Raw genomic sequence first — 21,238 nt, 5'->3', positions numbered from 1 at the left:
CAGGTGGTCTTTACCCAGCTATAAAACTCCTGGTGTGTGTTTCCCTCGAGCCAGCTTGCAAGGGTACGTGTTCTGGGCATCTCTCTCCATCAGGCTCCTAAGAAACCGCACCTTCTGACACCAACCAGTTTAAAAAAAAATAGAGAAAGAAAAACAAGGAAGAATGTCTTTGGCATGAGCAGGGTTGAGATTTGTCCATGTTTCTTTATTGATTTTCTAAACTCATTTCATATATATCTGGAATGTGCTGTTGCAGAAATATCCACCCTAAGAAAGACAAACTCCATGTTTTTGTTGCATGGGACACAGGCAGAAGGGTGAAATGTTAATCTTTGCACTGTTTGCCATAGAGCAGACGATAAGATACCTAGATAGAGTATACCTTTTTTTTCCTCTTTACTTTTGTATAGGAATATGTTTGCTTTTCAGTAGGTAATATTTACCTAATGTGATATGTCAAGAAACACAATAAATTGCCTGTTTTTCATAGCGTTTCATGCCATTGCATAGCAGAGCATACTCAATGAAGTAAGACCTGGGTTACAGGGGTCACCTGTAAATGCTTCCCCAGGTATGGTTATTTAGAAATATATGTGCTGAAGTGAAGTGCAGGAGAAACATTTTTTGATCAGAAAACCTGCTTCTGATGTCAAATAGTAAAAATGATGTTGATCATAAAGATTAAGTAAGGAGGACCTCCACTGCCAAGTATTAGTGTTAAATCTTTCCTGTAGATGTGAATTGCTTATAGAATCAGTAAGAAATCATAAATACTTTCCTATTATGGTTTACAAAGTACCTGAGAATCTTCCCTACATACCTAAAAAAAAGTATGGGAACTACATTGGAAAGACTGTTGTGAACAATTTTATGCAAACCGGTGTAAATGAAAGTATGTGAATTTATTGCAAACTGGAAATTAGTAGGACTTCTTCTGTATTGCTATGACCTTGGAGATTTGTTTTTCCTTCGTTGAAAGGAACAAGCCAAAAACTACTGAACAATAAACAGATGAAGTGAAGTATCTGTGTGGTTCCTCAAGAACCTGGCTGAAATTATGAAATGATCTACTATGAAACTAAATGTGTATCTCCCTGTAAAACACTGAGTTTGACGAGTTTATTGCATGTCAGGAGAGTGATAGCACCAGTTTTACTTAGACCTACAAAGGCATTTCATACTTGGCATTATCAGTGTGCACTAGTCTCATCAGTCCCGTGCTGTTGTATCATTCTAGGTTAACTAAACTACATTAACATTTTTTTCTAAGAACAGAGAAATTATTGACGAGTAGGAAATAGAAGTTTATTTAGAGAAACCTCTGGAGAAGAGAGATTAAGAGGTAAGAAACTTTCTGTTTTAACAGAAACTACATATTGAACCTAGTTCAGCATTATACTGCTCAAATTTATTTCACCAAAATGACATCAAACCCTACATTACTGAAAGGTGATGCAGCAAGCCTCTTCTGTCCTCCTCTGTAGCTAAACTTAAGATGTTGACATGCATATTTAATACAAGAATACTGAGAAAATCAATATTTCTCTAATGAGTTTGGTGCCTCCGTGTTTGAAGAAACTTGCCCAGAGACATTCTGAAGAGTCCTAATTTTGATCTACAATGAAATTGATAAAATAGCAACATATCAATTCCTATTACTGAAATGATGAAACGAGCAAATTACAAGTAAACATTTATTTTGAATGCAAGTGTTGTCAGTGCAAATACTGAAAGGAAAAACCTCTGTATTTGTTCTAAATCCAGACTCTTACTCACAGCAGTGAACTCACTAAATCCATTGAACACGTATCAGACTTGCATTGGCTTGAATGTTCCTTGCAGATTTTTAACTCCTGCATTTTGCCAGGCCTTGATGTTTCCTGTTGTAAAATACAGATAAGACATAACCAATGACTATTTAGTACAAAAACACCAACAAAAAAGTTAAAATATTAACTGGTGAAACTGGAATTGTTCCACTGCTTTCCAGTGAGACACACTGTTTTTTGCATCTGCTGCAGTACATCCATACTAACGCTAATTTTTTATTTTAAGTTTTGAAAGTGGCTTCCATACAGGATGAGCAACTTGTGACCTACATCTGTTGTATTAACTCTTTCATAGCTAAAGTCGCTTTCTCCTAGAGCCTTTTTCTAGAACCTGCTCTTTATTATATATAATTGTTTATTCATTTGCATAGATTCATGCCCTATTATAAGTGATACCTGTATATTTGGCTTTTGCGATCCGCATTTATACGTACCTAAATCAAGTAAGAAAAATTGATAGAAACTGAGATTAAATCCTATTCCAATAGAGATAGTAACACATTAAAGTAAAAAGGACACTATATTTCAGAAAGTTAAAAATCTACAGAAGGCAATAAATCTTTAACCTACAGCAATATATGCAAACAGCATGAACCCAATTTTAAATTTTCACTGTCCATACCAAAGCACTGGTTTGCGACGTTTAGCTTCCTGCTCATTTCACCTTCTTTGTATGAACTCATGGAGCTATACAGAAATTCAGATATGAAAGGGTAAAAGGATTTCAAAATCCACACCACCTAGCACTACCCACCCTCAAATTGGATAGAAAAACTCTAAGCAAGTAAGACCTTCCAAAATTCATGCTGCTCCAAACAGATGTATGGTAATTTCATTGTAAACAAGAGTGCCCTCTTAATGATCTCTATCAGATTATCTACGTCCTTAAAATTAATAAGTTCATGGTACTTGGAAGACTGATGCTAATCACTTTAAAGCAGAGGAATTAGCATATCTATATTAATACAAAAATACAAAAATGCGGTTTGCGCTTCCACCTTCCTGGAAATTCATTTAGTGTAATCCCTTGCAATAAATGATATGTAAAGAACATTCTACTTCTCTGAGTATGAAGTTCAATTGACTTAGTAGAAATCCACAATCTACAAAGAAAAAGCGTATCAAATACTCTTTGCATCCATTACTATCTGATTAAACAGTGGCACTGGAATGCCAGATCAGATTTTTGTTGCTTTCAAAGTTTTGAAGAGGCTCCATGAAGAATGCATTCCTGTATGGAAATCTATATGACGCATTCTTAAAGAGAAAACAAAGGGATAAATGAAGGTTCAGAGATGCCCTGTAGATGATCTTACTGTGGGCTGAAAAAATGCATGTTTCTTATCATCTTATAGGCCCCTACACCAAACTTCGCAGCCTGTATTCATCATGATGTGTGTATATATATATTTTAGAACATTTCCGTCTATCTCTTTCTCTAATAAAATGGTCAAAAATATTGTTGTTCACTTTCATGGTACTAATCATGTATAAGGTATGCTGCCTCATTAGGGCTAGTCTTTGAAAGATTAAAGAGGTATACTGTGTTCAGTTTTGGGCCCCTCCTACAAGAAAAACATTGATGTGCTGGAGCGCATCCAAAGAAGAGCAACGAGGCTGGTGAAGGGTCTGGAGCACAAGTCATACGAGGAGCGGCTGAGGGAACTGGTGTTGTTTAGTCTGGAGAAGAGGAGGCTGAGGGGAGACCTTCTTGCTCTCTACAGCTACCTGAAAGGAGGATGTAGTGGAGTGTGTGTTGGTCTCTTCTCCCAGGTAACAAGTGATAGGGCAAGAGGAAACACCCTCAAATTGCACCAGGGGAGGTTTAGATTGGATATTAGGAAAATTTCCTCACTGAAAGGGTTGTCAAGCATTGGCATGGGCTGCCCAGGGAAGTGATGGAGTCACCATCCCTGGAGGTATTTAAAAGATGTGTAGACGTGGCACTTATGGACATGGTTTAGTGGTGGACTTGGCAGTGTTAGGTTAATGGTTGGACTTAATAATCTTAGAGGTCTTTTCCAACCTAAATGATTCTATGATTATAATTTGGTGCAGTGAGGAAATGTTAACAAAGACAAGGGGAAATATTTTGAAAGAGATAAGGAAGACGTTTTGATATGTTTTTGGCTGAGGGGAAATGATCCTGTGGTATTTAAGATGAAAGCTGAAGAAAGTGTAGGCATTTTCTGAGTAGAAATTAAACTTGTAGATGAGGGAGAACAGTTGCACATTAAACTCACTAATCAGAGAACAGTCAGTAGAAATTAGTGTGATATCTCTCATGTCAGCATGATATAGAAAATCAGATTTAAACATTAAATTAATGTTGATTAAAAAGTGAGAAATTGATTGCAATGAAAATAGAAGTTCCTTCTTCATCCATGGAGCATAAGCACCACAAAAATTAATTATTAAATATGTTCAACCACTGAACTGTTTAGTATGCCATAAATGGTATGCAACTTCTCACTTGGAGCAAAAGAGTGACTTTCTTTATCAGTTCAGTATTTGCTTTGCTTGTACAATCACTAAGAACAATACTGGTGGCTCTGAGGAATGTATAACTGACTTTTTTCACAATGGTGAGACCACTTACTCATGACAAACTGGAACACAAAGCTCTAGGATAAATGCAAACTATCAAACACTAGCTCTTTACTCCCAATAGGGAAAAATGTGGATAGTCTATTTAAATAATACAGCTACTACACTACATCTAATTTATTAATCATAATTGAGGTGCAATATGCTACATTATTTAAGGCTTTTTCACTTTTCTACTTCTACAGTTATTTCAGTTAGATTCATAACTGTTGGCATGTGGAGCAGCCATTATTCTAATTAGGAAGGAAAGGACCGATGGCTTGGTTCATCCTCCAACAAATCAATATTTAATTAACAATATGTCAAAACCCAAATGTCTGTAGTTAAATTTTGTGTGGGTAAGATGACAATACCATTCTTTACTGATATCACTATATATACTAAAATATTAGGACACATAATTGGAAATGCACAGAGGCAGTCACAATGCATTCAGGCAGCCAGTTTCCTTTTTAATATGCTCTCAGTTTCAAACAAGTATAATATCACGATTTGTTCTTAAAAAGGCTCTAGATTTCTCCCTTAACCTAGAATCTTACCAGATGTATTAAAAAAAATGGTTCCCCAAAATTTTGGTGTGTAAAGAACTCTCGCTACGAGATGTTAAGCATGTTCAGCTCCTTCAGGGCCTGTGCTGCATGAAATTTGGAGCAGTCTTCATCTTCATTTACTGCACTATTCCCCTGTTGAGGAGTTTGCTATAGCTAGTACATAAATGCAATCTGTAATTTTTAGTATAGGAGGATAGCAAAGTTCCTGAAGGAACTTTGGAAAATCTTCTGCAAATGCCTCATTTCTGTTGAAACTGTTTTTTCAAAAGTTCCACTGCAACCCATTACTGCAGAGTGAAAAATAAAAGTGGGACAGTCTTTGGCTCCCAAATACATTGAGGTATCAAGCAATTACAGCATTATTCCTCTAGTTTTCTCCACCCTTCTGTCTCTGGTAACGAAGTAGAATGTTTAGGATTATTTATTTATTAGGAACATGATTCTGCAACAGTATGCATAACAGGCAGAAGGGTATATGTATGGAAGACAAGAGAGAAGACAGGATTGAGACAGACACACAACTGCAGCTGAAACAATATTCTTCACATAGTAAACAAGTTATGAATGTTATGTTATAAATGTCTAGTACATCAGCAAATATTAGAAGTATTAATTTTACGGAAACTCACTTTCCTGGGGAGAAAATACAATCATGACTTTCTTGAGCATAATTACAGGGAGATTTAATTTGGTAGTTAAAGGTAAATTGTGATTTTTTTAAAGCTAACAGCTGCCCTTATATTCACTTAGTGTATTTGTTGTTCATTCATGGTTTCTTATATTTATTTATCTTAAAAGCAAAGAGACTCTTGCTCCTATGGTATGTGCACAGTCTTTCCTAGTCTTGATTGGATTGTCACAGCTTGGTTTTAACCCTTTTGAAATATTAGTTTAAAGTTGTAAGCCCTCAAGACTTTTAACTTTACAGGTGGTAGCAAGTTAAGCCTCCTCTCAGTCCTCTGCTTTTCTCTGGTATATTACCACCAGGCAGGATATAATCACGGTAATTCCTTCAAAGACAGTGAAGAAGATCAAACATTGCTTTTCCCTGCAATAACTCAGCAAATCCTATGTGTGAATTTTGAAGCTTATTGAGGCCACAGTTGCACATGCACCAAGGTCAATACCAACGTCGTATTTGAGGCATGGATCAAGGATTACCCTTGGCAAAACCAGTGAAGGGAACACTCTGTTGCAACGGAGCTTTTCCTTTCTTACTGAAAAGGAAATTAGATTTACTCTTTAGGAGTGTATTAATATCTGTAGCACAACATTACGACCAGTTGATGTCTATAGAAATAAAACTGTTTAGGGCTTAATATTGTATAAAAGTGCTTTGTCTAGAGCAGGTCCAGTTCTGAAGTCCAAATTTGTTCTTCAGCAGAGCTCTAAAATCATGTTATAATAAGGTGTTTGAAGGATAGGCTTATAGAAGCATATTCCCCAGATTGATTTAAGGCACAGAATTACTAGTTTTTTTACCCAACTTTGCAAGTTACATTCTTGGAAATGCATTTAAATTAGTTGAAACAAATTTCTCAGGTCCCTTCATTAGTAACTCCGTAAGTTCTTTGGGCACAAACTGAAGCACAGGAAGTTCCGTCTGAACATGAGGAAGAACTTCTTCCCTCTGAGGGTGACGGAGCACTGGAACAGGCTGCCCAGGGAGGTGGTGGAGTCTCCTTCTCTGGAGATATTCAAGACCCGCCTGGACAAGATCCTGTGCAGCCTACTGTAGGTGACCCTGCTTCGGCAGGGGGGTTGGACTAGATGACCCACAGAGGTCCCTTCCAACCCCTACTATTCTGTGATTCTGTGATTCTGTGATTCTTAATGTTGTGGTTTCATATGCAGATGCTCAGAGTCCATCATGCATCTTTCTGAGTGTTTTCAGAGCATCTCCACTTTTCAATGCATTTCAAACTCTTCTTTTGACCCCAAAATATGGAAACTGGAAAAAATATCAATTGCTTTGGTACCAGACAAGCTTTAGCTTGGCTGTCTCAGAATCTGGATATGCTCTTGTCTCAAGCAATGAGTTACTCATTCGCCCCCGCCAGGCTCGGGAGAAGCCAAGCAGATTGCATGGGTGCTTCTGCTTCTGGCTCTTCTTCCTTTGGGTTTTAGTGTGGTATCCAGACCTGCGGTCAAAGAGAGTAGAAAAACACAGGAGTCAGAGAAACAGGACCACATTTCAATCCATCATTGTAAGTTTGAGAGAAATATCCTGGAAGAGAATATTTTATCCTTATATTGACATCACACTACCTGCAAAACAGAGGAGAGAGATTTTATTTGAGACACAAACCATGATCAGAATCAAGTTCCTAACATGTGTACTATTATCCTAAAGACTGGCTGGTAACTCTATCTGATGACAGTTCCATTTTGCTGTATAGATATGCTATATATACATATAAGGAACTTATTTGTATTTTTGTCTTGGAAACGTAAGAGTGAAGCAACACAATCAGATGTTTCATCATGTGGAAAAGAACCAGAAACAGAAAAACGGGCTCCTGAACCTGATCGTCTTGTCTTTCAAGAGAAAAAAGTCAATCAAAATCAGAAATTGCTCTCTGTATTCCTGACCTGAAAAACCAACTGCATGTGACTACTTTCCTCTCTGTTGCCAAGATAGAAGCTGTTATCACACCTCACTGGATGAAATCCAGATGACAAAGTTAGAAATGCTCTGTCTTTATAAGGATTTAAAAAATATTCTGTATTACTTACATAAAGGTATGCTTTACTTTCAGACTACTCTCCCACAGTCTCCACACCTCTACCTAAACTACTATTCACCTCATATTCACCTCATTTATAACTTTCAGCAAATAAGATACCTATAGGTGACAGGAGCATGTTCTCAAATGCTGTATCCTAATTGCTGGAATTTTTTCTTCATAGTACTTTGACACACAAAAATAAAGGTCTGCTCTTGATATCTGCCTCCCCAAACCCATATAGAACAATGCAAACATTGTCTGCAAATAATCTACTTTCCTTTAGATAACGTATCTTCTTAATGCCATTGAAAACTGCAGAAACCAAAGAAATATTTGAGCGGGAATCCTACAAGATATGTACAGTGCGTCTCTCTGGTATAAGTTACATACTACTTGGCCTACGGTGAGAACGTTGTTTCTACTGCCTGAAATGCAACTTCTGCATTGCCCCAGGGACAGGACTGGGAAGGAGGGTCTAACTGGCTCTTGATTCCTACGTGTGGGTAGGAGTAAAAATTGACTTTTTAAAAAATTCCTCCAGATATCAGTTTTTCTGAGGTAAGCATTGCCTAATGAGGGTGCATATAAGGATATAAAAAAGGGACAGTGCCTTGACTCTGGATGGGTATGAATGCAGAAATGCTGATCTAGAAAGGGAGATTTTCTATGTGCGGGAAAGTTTTACTATTAATTCAGTTGCAGCTGTGTTAGGCCAGGGATGAAAATCTAACCTGCTGCAGTGAAATACTAGGGACAGCTGAAAAAAAGTGATATCATTTCCAGTTCCCTGATTATTTATGCATATACACTGTGTGTTGGTGTTGTGTCTGCACCACCACACATGAATTTGTCAGACCTCTTCCCAAGCAGCGGATCTGAACTCCCATGAAAATCTGGTGCTGGAGGCTGGAGACTGGCTTTTAACTGTGCAGGATTTTTATCAGCAAACTTGTGATATTCGCTATCTGGCTGTTAGAAAAAAATAGGAGAACTGTACTGTTACCACCCAGAGGAATTTTATTGCAAGTAAAATGACTGAAACCTGTGCTTTTTGGAGTGTGAGTCAGGCCTTCATTCTTCCTACACGAATTGTAGTGGGACAGTAGTAAATTGGAAAGTGTGGACCCTGGGCATGACATAGGTGTTATAGAATAAGGGGTGGATAACGTCCTGGGTTCAGCTGGGACAGGGTTAATTGTCACCAGGAGCTGGTTGGGCTGACCCAAACAGCCAATCAAAGGGGATGTTCTATGCCTTCTGCTGTAAGGCTCAGTATTTAAGTGGGGAGCTGGCTCAGGGAAGGGGATTTGCTACTCAGGAGCCAGCTGAGCATCGGGTGGTGAGAGCATTGCATGCTGTATATTCTTAATATCAGTATTGTTGTCGTCATTTTCTTCTGCTTCTGCTGTTCTGTTAAACTGTTTTTATCAAACCCCCTGAGTTTTGCCTTTTCCTTCTGATTCTCCTCCCCATCCCCCTGGGGAGGGTGGAGGAGTGAGAAAGCAACTGCGTGGTTCTGTGTTGCCAGCTGAAGGTAAACCACAACATACTGGAAAGAATACTTGGGGCCAGAAATTAAAAATAAATTGGTGGAATGCTCTTGAGTTAATGCAACAAGAAGCGTTTTTTAATAAATCATATGCTCAACATTTCATGTGCTCACGTATTCATTAGCAGTCAGAGTTTCATAAAATAATTTAATGTATTTATTGTATTAGAGTGTATTTATTATTGGAAAATCTTCATAAGAAGGAAAAGAAAAAGAATAAATAACACCAGACCTCAACTGCTCAGCTTTTCTTATCTTTTCCTTAGCAGTGCTGCTGAGGGCTCTGCTGGATGGGTACCCTCAAAATCCATTGAGCTTCAGGCATGTGTTTTTCCTCAGTTGTATGCATAGATGGGATGTCCAGAGAACAGGTAAGAGAACTGCTGATTTTTAGGTCGAAGCTAACAGCATCACCTAATATACCTGGAATGTTCCTTCACTTTTTTCATGAACAAGCTTTAATGGTTGTATTATTTTTTGAAAGAAAGTGATCAAAACAATGCATGGCCTAAAAAAGTATAGTCATGCTCTGCATGCAATTCATCACCAAAGTATATTTAGAAGGCAAATAACTCTTGTGGCGAGTCTGACCCTTAGCGGCTATAGTCAGTAGCTCTGTAACTCTCCCCATGGTGAAATTGCCTTTTCCATTCCGAAAACCTTCCCGCAGCTCATTTGCAGCATAGCTGGTGCATACTCATTCGTTGCAAGTGAGTGTATGTGTGTATTTTTACATGTACATACATATATATAAAATGTCTATCAGTTAAAGTTCATTGTGATAGGAGAGAGTTTAGAAGACTGATAATTCAGGCCACCTTCAAACTTTAAAATGAGCATTCACTGAATTCATTTATTAGCAAGGCTTTTCCTGCTAATGATCAGTTCTTAACACATTATTAACCATCACCACATCTACAGAACTGCTAATCTTTCGCAATTGTCTCCTGAACTACCTGTGAGTACACCACCAGTAGTCAGTAATTAGCAGTGATGGCAGTGGTCCTGGATGGTTTAGCTCTCAGGATTGTTCCAGCTGGTCCTGGTAACCTCTGATTTTCTGTGACATGCCTGATGTTCTGTTTCCTCCCTTCCAGAGTAAGGATTTCAGCTGTTCCTTGTGCTGCTTATCTTGCCTTTGGTTTTGCTGACTTACAGTCCCTTGTATCTATCTTGCTCTCTCTTTCAACTTCTTGTTGTCCTGGCTGCCTCCCATGCACAACTCCACATATCTTTGCCCCTTTAGTGGTCACAGCACTCGCAAACCTACATAAAATGCCTGTCAAAAAATTATTTGCATACTGCTTACGCTGTGGCTATGCTACCTTAGCATGGCTATATATGGTTTCAAGGCAAGATAGTATTAATTCTGTCCACCACTGTTAGTGCACTTCTAAATCACATGTGTCACAAGCACCTGCATTAGCTACAGTAAGTTCAAAGGCTTCTGGTAAATCATGGATTATTTTTTGGTTTTTTAGAGTTTTTTCTCTGAAATATTCTTATGGCCAGTCTATATTCACCCATCCTTCCCAGTCAGCAGCCCCTGCGGGGAAGAGCTGAAGTTATAGTCGCTCCCCTTCAGAGGTTCCCAAACTGTTTAGCAGATTCTGGGTGGGTTTCTTGCTTCCAGGGCACTGGGTTACAGTTCCTTTCTTAGGGAAGGGTGTTGCTGGCAAATAAGCCCTACTTCATCATTCATGTTTTCAAGTAGTATGATCATACCTTCCATATACTGGGAATTAAATTATACAGTCATGGTAAAAATATTCCATTTGTGTACATAGATAATTGTCACAGATGACTCAGATAAGATCTTAATGATCAGTTAATAACAAGAGCTAAGGTGAACAGTAGATAATAAGTTAATAGGGAAAATAACCTTCTAAGAATGCTGAAGAATTAGAAGCTGATGAACTGAATGCAAATCAAAAAAGTTAGAATTAATTAAGATTTGTATGGAAAAACTTTTGGCTATTTGGGTCTTCAGCTTTAAAGTTTCTAGAACTTTTTTGTACCTAAAATATATTTACTATGTACCTATCCACACTGTCTTACCCATACATAACCTAATTTCATTAATGTTGCATATTTTCAATATCAGTTGTGTACATCGTTTCTGAAATATGTGTATAAAAAAACTGTAGACATGATTTCTGTTTCAAATCAGACACCGTTTATTCCTATCTTGCTGTTCCTTTTAGCTCTGAGGATATTTCTTGACTACAGGTAATCAATCCAAATTTATTAGAGTGAATGTTTTGCATTATTTAATACACTGATGCCGTGAAAAGCCGGAATTGAAGACTCGATAGTCGGCAGACTATTAAGCAGGTATTCTTTATTGCGGCGCCGGGCACACGGGGATCTCTCCTCCAAACGTGTGCCCCGAAGAGACACAGTTACTAGGTATTTATGCTATGTTAACATACATATTAATTACATTTCCAAGAAATGTTTATCATAGTAATGGCTTTTCCGAGAATTCATTAATATATGGTAATGTCCGTCGCACATGTTTGTTTGGTGTCTCTCGGCAGGGGTCTTCAGATTATCCTGCAGCCTCCTTATCTCTGTAGTTTGCATACCTGTTCTCCCAAGGCCCAGGCGCCTAAAGAGATTATTCAGGAGTCCCTTGTCTTGCAACCGTCCCCGTTATTCACAAAGAACCAAGACTTGTTTCTGACCACCTGAAGTGATAACATCCCCTACATGTTACATTTGTTACATTTACAGTTATCACACTCTGTGTTGCACTGGTCTAGTATCTGTTCTTGAACAACAGCCTTTTAAACTTTTTTTCCCCTCATTATTTTCATATTTGTGATAAATTTGTAAACAAATGTGAAGATCTATGTGTGTTTCCTGTCAGAAAATAATTCTGACATCCTTCTCGGGAAATGCTACATGGCAACCCCTGCAAGCTTTAGGAAGAAAATCCCAAGACAAATAAAAGGAGTATCTTCTTAAAGGGGAAGTTGGAAGCTGACTATGATTTCTAATTTTTGTGTCTGTTAACCTTTCTGCCACTTATTATCAGTCTCCCTTACACTCATGTACGTGATAAAACTACATTTCAGACATAGTCAGGAGAGTCCCCACCAATTAATTTCAACGAACTGTTACAGTAGGAAATACAGCTGTATCATGTTGCCACTTCCATATTAATTTCAAGAGTTTTCAATTTTGTTCTCATTTCCAGAGCCAATATGCTCAGTGTGAAAAAGAAAGTAGCAATGGTCAGAAACATGGAGAGATGAGGTAAATGAGAACAAACTTGTTTGCATCTTAATTTTAACTGGTTTATCCATAGCTGGGTGTAGCCATATGTCCATGTCCTGGATGTGAGAGATTTGCTGTCTTTACAGGTGCTGATGCAAGCTCCTTCTCAGGTATAGGGCTAAGTCCCTTAGGCCTGAAACTCCGTGTCTATAGGATATGTATCATGGGATTAGGTGGAGTCAGATGAGCCCACTGGCTCCTCACCTGGCCAGTGAAAGTAGGCTGAAAGGCCTTAAAAGCATGAAGGCTACTATGGACAAAACCTTAGAATTATTTAATCTGTTTTCAGTTACAGCTGAGATTGCAGATTCTGACATAAAACATACAGAAAGCACAAATTGTTTAATGACCATTGAATCTGTACTTTGAGAAACAGATTAAGAGTAAAATTGCTGTCTGATGGGTCTATGAATGAACACCCAGTATTTTCATGAGGAATTTTTCTATCATTTTACTAATTCTGTTTATAATTGAATGCCTGACTTTTCAAAGTAAGCTTCTGAAGTATTGAATCCAGTACTTAGTGAGATCAGTAGCTGTTGAATTGTTAAATTCCTGCCTAACAAGTTGTAAAGCTAGTAAAAAACTAAACAGAAACATACAAATTGAATAGAGATACAGTATCTGACTTCCAAGCTGGCTCTCCAGGTAATTAAAAAAAAAGCTCAAACCTGTGTAAAGAGATAGAACAAATCAGAAAACTAAATCTAAACATGTCCTTTGCAATGCAAATATTTCGTTATAGCTGTGTTTTCCACCTTACTGGCAAGTAAGCCTGCAGTGAGAGCCAGGGGGATTCCCATTTGATGTAGTTTCAGCAGTTTTTCATGTTTGATTCACCCAGATAGCATGTTTCAGTGGTTCCTTTAAAAAAAAAAAAAAATCCTCTTGATGTCCCAGTTACGAGACATGTCAACTGTTAAATCACAAAGTTCTCAGGCTCTGTGAAGAATTGCTGTATCCAATGACCCTCAAAATTTCTCATTTTCTCCCTCTGGTAGGGTAACGTAGCTGCTGGATGCCAAACAGAGCACTGGGTACCACGTGTAGATATCAGCTCCAACTTTAACGTCTGCTTTCCACCCAGATTGTAAAGCAGGTTTTGATTTCTCCCGTGAGAAACTTTTGAGCAAATTGGACAGCGAGATTGTTTTAAAGGCATGCACAATAACTGTATTGTTTGAAGTTTTGCAGTGTTTATTTACCCCAAACATAGGTTGTTTTGAACATTTTCTCTTCCATGACTCATTATAACCAGATTAGTATGCATTGTTACATATATAGATATTACATACTGCACTAGCCATATATGAATATAGTATGTAATATGATTATATAATATTATATGTTGAATTATTATTCATGCATCTCTTGTATTACACACTACAAAGTCCTGGATGGAGATTTGGAGAGTGGGACCCTGGGGTTATTCATGACCTACAGCATGGCTGCCCATGCAGACATGGAGTTGTATTCAACGATCAGCTGCCTCTGCCCCCTTATGGTTCTAATTTCGGTTAAAACAGAAAAAATGAAAGGCAGAGAGAGGAAGAATTAAGTTCCATGTCCTTCATCCTTGAAAATCATCCACGTCGGAGCCTTTCACCAAATAATCTGTTAGCAGCAAGAGGCGAGATTTAAAAAAATATCCTATGCTAATTGTTTGCAGATAGCATCTTCTAGTACTAACCTTATTTTAACATTTCTTTGGACATTAATGTAAAAAACTTCCTGTTTTTCGTGATAATTACTCCTCCTAATGCTAAGTACTCATACAGTCATGAATTATGAGTGCCCAGAAATCGTGACATTTGTCTACAAAATAGAATTGGCCCTTTTTTGTTGTGTTTGCACTGTTTGAAACTTTCTACTTGTGAGTTTTATTAATAAAGCTTCAATACCAAAAGCCTTAGCAGGGCTGGTAAGGTCTTTTTAAATAACACTGAGGTCTTGAGAGAACAATATCACTTCAAGAGATCATCTTTTATTGGAAAAACACCAAATACTACATGAGATGTTTAGCAGTGTTAATACCACATATAACAGGGCACTAGGTTTCATATGCGATTAAGACAAATTAAGTCATTAACTTTTAGTGTTGTATTCATCCACTATGTGGAAAATATTTCCTTATACATACTTTTGCATATGTAGACACATACATTTTACATACATTTTTTAGATCTTTAATTTTAAGAAGCTGCAGCTAGCTTCAAATATGTTATTTTTCCCAAACAAACAAGTAGTGTAAAAATGAGAACTTCCTTAGTAAAAGCTTTACTCTTAGTTCTAGTATATATTTCCACTGAGAATTGTTCAATGAGAGACATGAAGTATCCAGGCTCTTAAAAGCAGCAGTACGATGGGCCGAACTATTGCTGTGCTGGAGGCCGTCGTGCTGCTCTCCTCTGCAGTTACTTCCTATTACACAGAAGAAAGTTGTTTTTCCACCACCATTTTTTTCCCTTCAGATATGCAACCAGCGGCAATATTTCCATGCTACAGCTGCCTTTTTCTTCCTACCTCTTTTGCTTTAAACAGGAGTGCACTGTATTGTCTTGCAGTAGGAATTCACCTTGAAATCCTTTTTCCAAGTTTCTAAATAGAGTTCAGCATTTTTCATGTATGAAGGAGGAAAAGAAAGGATTTCTCAATTACATTAGCAAAACTTTTCTTCTTGTCAAATATTTTCCTTTTTTTCTTTTTGCTTTTTCTTTTCCTGGAAGCATATGAAAACAAATTAACCTGATAATTAACGAAAATCTGGAACTAGTTTGTATGTTAATGAGCATAACTGTATGGAGCAATAGGAACTCCCACTTTGCCTGTTAGCTGTATGAATTCTAACAACTATAAAAACTTCACCTTGGAAGCTAACCAAGGCTTTATTAACAGTAACATTGAGAAGTGATTTTCCTTGTTCACAGTAAAGTATTTTTACTTGTTTGAATGTTTTTATTTTACTTGTCTAGGAAAGGTTTTTTTGAGCAGAAGAGGTTTTCCCAAGATCTCCCGTATTTCTTCTGATTTTTGTCTAGCAAAGTAATCCTCAGGATTTTTTTCTTTTTTCCCCAAGGATAGATTCTCCAGGGCTTTTCTCCTTTTATATTAGAGAAACTTCTTGAAGGTGTAATATTTTTGTCTAGGTTGAGACACATTTTATTCACACTTTCAATATTTCAGCACATGAGCTGTAAATTTAGGAGTACATAATTTACCTCAAACCAAAGAGGCTGATAGCGTTTTTATAGGTAATACATTGTGTGCGACATCTGCCAGGCTCCTTGCCTTCGCACTGCAGTTCTCTGCAGCAGTTTATGAGAAGAAATAAAGAAATTTTAGGGGTGGAAAAGCTATCCAGAGTAGGAGAATGTAATTATCTCACTGGGGATTTAGCTAGGACAGCAGGCTAAAACACTCTTGTAAAGGTGCCACATTATCTTTAACAACTACGTGTGGCCAGATCCCCAGTACATTTTCCTGAAAGCCGAACAGCTTGTTGGAGAGACTGAACCAAGCGAACTGCCAAAATAACATTCAGGTGCTCTCTGTGATTTCTCAATACAGAGCTCAATAAACACAATGCTGAGATCTTTGGTGTTGCCTGCAGGTTATATACTTATCTTGCTGTGGGATAAAAATACTTCGATGTGGGGGAAGCAGACGGAGAGAAAGGCAGCTGGGCATCTTCCTCCCTCATCAGTCCTGCCCATGGGGTAGCAGGGACAGATCTGACTTCGTAGGCTTGCACCCGCTCAGTGCACACTGTGCTTAGCAATTACTTGTGGATCCTCTGATCTCTGTTAATTAAAGCCAGATAAAATAAGGGAAGGAAATACAAAATTGTTTCATGTAGATTACTGTGCTGCATTGGCGTGAATCCAAAAGGCCTGTAATTATTCAACATTTGTACAACAATTGCTGAAAAATGTGAACTGCTGAGGCTAAGAAAGCAGCAGCAGTATATCAACGTTCGGTAGTCACAGCCTGTCCTTTGTGCCCCAAATCAATATTTATGATCATCAATTAGATGTAATGTGATAACGCGGCATTTGAAAGATCAGAAACCATATTTTTTTCCTGTATGGTGCTGTGGGGTTTGTCAGTTGTGACTGTAAGGGTACGGGGTTCTGGGAACTGCGACCATCTGGATACCTTTTGGCATCTGTTTTGTTTTGTCTATTGGTTCGTGCAGGTCTGTCCTCACAAACAAAAACACCCCGCTAGCAATATTTCAGCAACTTTACTGATAAAGATTTTAAGATACTAATATATGAGGGCATGTTGCATGGAAGCTGCTGATTTTTCATTGATTTCGTTGTACAGAGAGACTAAGCAGAACAAAGCAGTAACTAAATGGATTGGTATATGGCATTTCTCATATGCTTTTCAAAGTCTAAAGTTACCACAAAATGGTAACTGTCTGGATTACTTGTGGTTGGCATTTTTAGGTAAAAATGGAAGCATTTATTTTTTAAAACTGTGGTGGTCTCTTTTTGGTACTTTATTATTAGAAGTCTAGAGCATGGAGGAAATTGTAGTTTGATCCAGCTAGGTTGAAATGAGATTTAGCAATCCAGCTACTGTTTGCTGCATAATGGCCTAGTAACATCTACTATTTACAAATTAATTCATTTTTACTTCTGCTGTATTTTTACTTTATTTGCCTTTAACTTGATATACCAACTGTCCAACATCCATCCCTTTTCTTAATTTATAAATTTCATTGCTTGTAACCCGTACATTACTATTTCAGACACAAGTGCCTAGTTTTAAATGAATGCATTAATATTAGAGCAAAGTCTTATGAATAGTGATATAGAGCTTTCTACTGAAAAATGGTGACGTACCTTTCCTTCCCTCTTAGATAAGTTGAGTTTATATAACCTAAGAGTGACTCAAGAATATGTGTGAAATAGTCTCCTGTTATAGAAATGATGGTAAGATGACTGCCTGTGTTCCTGTGAATTTTAAAACGGTTATTGCATAAATTTTGCTAGCACCTATGCGACTACATCAATAAACAGTTTTTAAAATCCCATCTAAAATATCCTGCGGAGGGCACTAAACGCTGGGGGATCACAAGAGCCATCTTTGCTTTCACTGTGAATAGTTGAGCTTTATGTATGCCCAGAGACAGAGAGAATGTATAGAGATGTATTACAGCATTTTGTGCACAGAATTGCTGCAGAGCTAGAAAAAGCAGGCATGGGAGTCTGTAACGGCTTTTGTCCCATGTTGATGAGATGTTGCCTTTATCTGGCCTTAGAATCCAGTACTGCTCTTGTACTTCATATAGACATTTGTACAGGACAAAATGCTGCAAAACCCTACCAAACTTTGTGTTTTCTTTGTATGCAAGTGCATGATGATACTTCTGGAAAACCAAAGTGTGTGCTATGCTAAATTCTGAAGCTGTTGAAGACAATTGAGAAGTACCTTACTATCTTCAACAGTCTCCCATCCCAGCAATCTCTAATTCCATTATGTACGTATGTATTCAGACACGTACATACTGTGGCAACAGAGCATAGTCTGACTTTGAAATAGAAAACACAAGTTAAAGTTTAAATCCCATAAAAGTGAAGACAAACACTTTAATCATTAATTTAACAAAATGCCTTGTATTTAAATGGCTTTAAAATTGCATTTTGAGTATAGATTTTTTTATTTAGTTGCAAATATTCCTTGCTATTCATAATAACATTTTGGCCTGAGTGTAGTCAAATGGAAGTAACAATATTTTGTACCATTCCTAGCTCAAATTAAATGATGCAGAAAGGAAAAATATCAGCAACTGATGGTTTAATTACTTTGCTTTTGTCATTATTTTATACTTTTCTTGTGAAGGTCTGAAAAGTATAATTTCAAAACATTAAAAAGAAAAAGCAGGGAGACAGAAACCATGTAGTCTTATTTCTATCAGATTCTCAGATAAAAAAAACTGTACTCCCATAGAACTTTTTAACTTTTTATGAGTTCCCAAGTTCACTATTTGTTTGTTTTAATTTTAGTCAAAAGTTAATTTTTTCCTATTAACCCCTGCCATCTGAGGAAAATAAACTGCATGATGTAAAAGGATTTCACATTCACACGTGTTACACAATAAAACATTGGTTGGAGGGTCTTTTCTAAGAGAAGGGTAGTTAAGGAAAGTGAATGAAGACGACTGAATTAATGTGCACTTTGTAGAACTACAGCATTTTCTTTTTTTTTTTTTTGTAATTTTTGGGGTGCTTTCTGTTGGGTTCACAGACAGGGACAAAAGAGAAGGTGACTGTTACAGTTGAAGCCAGGTCTCCTGAGTTCATGGTACATGCTTTAGCAGCAAGATCAGTGGATGCGACACTGATTCTGTGCGTGTTTCTGGTTTCCTGTGCAGTGAGTTGCCTTTAAACCAGAACCTGGTTCTTACTACCAGGTTACTGTCAACAAAAATGGAGTTTGTGGCTGAAGCTAAAGCTTCATTCGGATATCAGTAGATCAGTAGGGTGAAAATTCACTGTCATGTATGAGGTCTTGGAAAGGGTTTATGGCAGCATCACTACCTCAGTTGCCTTTGGCTCTCCCCTTTAAATTGTGGGGGCACGGCGTATGTTGCCCTTGATATCTTGTCACTTGGCTCATCTTAGTATCTCACTTGGATTCACTCCTAGAGGAAAAGCCTCTGATGTCTAAGGTATCAATGGGCAAGGATGAATTGCCTTTGCATCCCTTCCTGTGCAAAATATCCCACGCGTTTAGAAGACTGAATCTAACCATTGATGAACTAAGTACCATGAGAATAACATTTCAATGGTGGTTCATGGATTTTGGAGGGAGAAGGCCCCTAAATTATTTATATAATGAGGTGATACTACTTACAGCAAGCAAGGTGATATTGTGGAACAAAAAAAGTCGCACTTGCAAATTCGTTTTATTCATTAACTGAAATTTATATTAACTAATTTACATAGACTCCTTTCTCACTCTAGCTGTTTCCAGTCTTCAATTAGCTTAATTTAACTAGAAATCGCTAGACAGGTCCCAGCTCTCAAGTTTAATAAAAAATGAGTGAAACGGCCTTAATAGAAATTCATAAGCTACTGATATTCTTTGGAGTAACGCATATATTATTTAGTTCTGAGTGATGCTCTGCACATTTAACCATATTTAGGCAACTAGTTGTACTAGATATAATGTCCCTGTGTGAATATCTTTCAAGATATAAGACAGTTACTCACTTAACTCACTGAATTGTTCACCAAAGCAAAAACCAGCTCCTGGATATTGATTACTCGTATTAAGTTTTAATGACAGAAGAACACTGCATAGAATAAACTAGAAAATCCTGAACTACTTTGGATGATCCCTGAACTGCTCTAAATGAAGGTAAAGAAATAAAGAGACAATTTCTATAAAGTATGTTTTAAAGTGTTTTGAAATAACTAATTTATTGTCACTGAGGATATTCTGTCTTCAACACTTGCTGCCAGTAATTCCAGTAGAAGTAAAAGGTGCCTCCATTCTGAAAATAAGATCCTCTCCCTTTTATCTCTTTCATGACTTGTTTTACACTGAGAAGCTCAAAGAACAGTATGCAAACTCAGCACTGAGGTATCACTAGAGAACTAAATTAGGCAAGGCAAGGAAATGTGATATACTCCAGAGTGTATGATCCAGATTAGCTTAAAAGGGATATTCTTTCCTTAGAATTTTGCTTCCTTTCTCCTCAGTATGTGATTACATTTGACTTTGTTCTGGATAAATTAATCAAACTGAGATACTGAAAACTTGGAGAGAGCAAAGGATAGAGACAAAAAAAAGAAAACAGAGGTAACAAGAAAAATTTGAAAAGAAAAAGACTGAATTTTCCCTCGAGTGATTAAATTAAGTTAAAAATATTCAAACACAATATGTGGCTTTGTTATAAATAACAACTTTTTAGAAAGAAAAGTATCCATTAAATATTTCACTTATTCTGCAAAACACATACAGTAACAAGCATTCGTTCAGCAAAAATGATGGAATAGTTTTTTTGAAACCATTTTCACAAGTCAAAACTTTTCAACTAGAAGACCTTTTGTACAATCCCAGTGAACTACATACAAAAGTAGACAGCAATACAGAGGATTCTCTCAGCCAACAAACTCGGTTTTCAAAAAATAACTTTGAAAATAGTCAAAAGTGTTGTACCACTGAAATTGTCAGTATTGTACTAGTGAACTGGTACGGATTTCTAAGCTAATTGACAAAACCATTTTGGGGTACAAAATTTATTTTTATTATATTTTAATCCTGTATTAAAGGAATTGACTTTCTACCTAAAACATATTCAGAATTCAAATCCTTTCTTTCATTTTGTGAGAGGAACTAAGAATTCAAGAAATTTGAAATTGTACGTTTCGATCCTGCTAGCTGCCACATAATTCATAGCTTAGACCAAGAGAAAACAATATTATGAAAGAGTTCTTAAAAACCCTAACAGCTAAAATGGCACTATTCACTATTGACTTAAATTGTTTCTCCTGTTATTGAAACATTTGGACATAGAAATACCAAAAGAGAAGCCGATCCCTTAACACTTGTGGTTTTATCCAAGCATTTTTATAAAACATCTCTAGCCACTATCTCTTACAGTTCAAACAGTTCACTCAGAAAACACATGAAAAACATCTATCGTTTTCTCAGTTGGGAAACTCAAGTAATTGG

The sequence above is a fragment of the Opisthocomus hoazin genome, chromosome 6 (genome assembly GCF_030867145.1).
Source record: "Opisthocomus hoazin isolate bOpiHoa1 chromosome 6, bOpiHoa1.hap1, whole genome shotgun sequence".
NCBI classification, from domain to species: Eukaryota; Metazoa; Chordata; class Aves; order Opisthocomiformes; family Opisthocomidae; genus Opisthocomus; species Opisthocomus hoazin.
This window is presented reverse-complemented; position numbering follows the sequence as displayed.